Source organism: Vanessa atalanta, unplaced genomic scaffold, assembly GCF_905147765.1.
Source record: "Vanessa atalanta unplaced genomic scaffold, ilVanAtal1.2, whole genome shotgun sequence".
NCBI classification, from domain to species: domain Eukaryota; kingdom Metazoa; phylum Arthropoda; class Insecta; order Lepidoptera; family Nymphalidae; genus Vanessa; species Vanessa atalanta.
The window spans coordinates 17,812-20,000 of NW_025920014.1; the positions used below are offsets into that span (position 1 = coordinate 17,812).

At 47.5% G+C, this 2,189-nt stretch overlaps 1 non-coding gene across 1 annotated transcript; it reads left to right on the forward strand.

Moving 5' to 3' along the window:
* Nucleotides 1-1,903, forward strand: LOC125076705. The gene has a single exon (XR_007120627.1). It is a non-coding gene; the product is annotated as a small subunit ribosomal RNA (ribosomal RNA).
* Nucleotides 1,904-2,189: the final 286 nt, after the last annotated feature.

Sequence of the window (2,189 nt, forward strand, 5' to 3'; positions counted from 1 at the left end):
TCCCTGGTTGATCCTGCCAGTAGTTATATGCTTGTCTCAAAGATTAAGCCATGCATGTCTCAGTGCAAGCCGTATTAAGGCGATACCGCGAATGGCTCAATATATCAGTTTTGGTTCCTTAGATCTTACTCAGTTACTTGGATAACTGTGGTAATTCTAGAGCTAATACATGCAATCAGAACTCTGACCAGTGATGGGATGAGTGCTTTTATTAGATCAAAACCAATCGACGGAGGGCGTCTCGTCCGAAGTCGTTAATTTTGATGAATCTGGATAACTTTTGCCGATCGCATGGTCCAGTACCGGCGACGCATCTTTCAAATGTCTGCCTTATCAACTTTCGATGGTAGTTTCTGCGACTACCATGGTTGTCACGGGTAACGGGGAATCAGGGTTCGATTCCGGAGAGGGAGCCTGAGAAACGGCTACCACATCCAAGGAAGGCAGCAGGCGCGCAAATTACCCACTCCCGGCACGGGGAGGTAGTGACGAAAAATAACGATACGGGACTCTTTCGAGGCCTCGTAATCGGAATGAGTACACTTTAAATATTTTAACGAGGAACAATTGGAGGGCAAGTCTGGTGCCAGCAGCCGCGGTAATTCCAGCTCCAATAGCGTATACTAAAATTGTTGCGGTTAAAAAGCTCGTAGTTGCATTTGTGCGCCGCGCTGTCGGTGCACCGCATCCGCGGTGATACTGACACGTCTGCGGAGCATATCGTCGGTGAGCCGGCGGTAAAACGCCGGTTCAATATCAAAATCCTATCGCGGTGCTCTTCAGTGAGTGTCGAGATGGGCCGACAATTTTACTTTGAACAAATTAGAGTGCTCAAAGCGGGCTCAAAATGCCGCTTGAATATTTCGTGCATGGAATAATAGAATATGATCTCGGTTCTATTTTGTTGGTTTTCAGAACTCCGAGGTAATGATTAATAGGGATAACTGGGGGCATTCGTATTGCGACGTTAGAGGTGAAATTCTTGGATCGTCGCAAGACGAACATCAGCGAAAGCATTTGCCAAAGGTGTTTTCATCAATCAAGAACGAAAGTTAGAGGTTCGAAGGCGATTAGATACCGCCCTAGTTCTAACCGTAAATATGTCATCTAGCGATCCGCCGACGTTACTACAATGGCTCGGCGGGCAGCTTCCGGGAAACCAAAGATTTTGGACTCCGGGGGGAGTATGGTTGCAAAGCTGAAACTTAAAGGAATTGACGGAAGGGCACCACCAGGAGTGGAGCCTGCGGCTTAATTTGACTCAACACGGGAAATCTCACCAGGCCCGGACACCGGAAGGATTGACAGATTAATAGCTCTTTCTTGATTCGGTGGGTGGTGGTGCATGGCCGTTCTTAGTTGGTGGAGCGATTTGTCTGGTTAATTCCGGTAACGAACGAGACTCTAGCCTGCTAAATAGGCGTCGTCATTTAGGTGTGCTCGATTTCGGTCGAGCAACTCACTGGCGGCGTATTAAAATTCTTCTTAGAGGGACCGGCGGCTTCGAGCCGCACGAGATTGAGCAATAACAGGTCTGTGATGCCCTTAGATGTCCTGGGCCGCACGCGCGCTACACTGAAGGAATCAGCATGTTCTCCCTGGCCTAGAGGCCCGGGCAACCCGTTGAAACTCCTTCGTGCTGGGGATTGGGGTTTGCAATTATCCCCCATAAACGAGGAATTCCTAGTAAGCGCGAGTCATAAGCTCGCGTTGATTACGTCCCTGCCCTTTGTACACACCGCCCGTCGCTACTACCGATTGAATGATTTAGTGAGGTCTTCGGACCGACACGCGGTGGCTTCACGGCCGTCGGCGTTGCTGGGAAGTTGACCAAACTTGATCATTTAGAGGAAGTAAAAGTCGTAACAAGGTTTCCGTAGGGGAACCTGCGGAAGGATCATTAACGTAAATTATCAATCTCGAAAGAGTGCGATAATGAACGATAATAAAATTCTAAAACACAAATATCGACGTTCGGAATGTGTCGTTTCGATGCGAGGACGCGATTCTCACTCTCTCTCTCTCACACAGCAGTGTGTCCGAGTCAGAGTCCAGAGTCGTGTAACGCGTCCTATTCTGATATTTTTCGATGTCGATTTCGAGGAAAGTACGATGTGTTAACGCACATCGTCATCTTCAAATAAAATGTATATTTCTTTTTTTTTTTTTTTGTACTTTTTTTTTTTTTT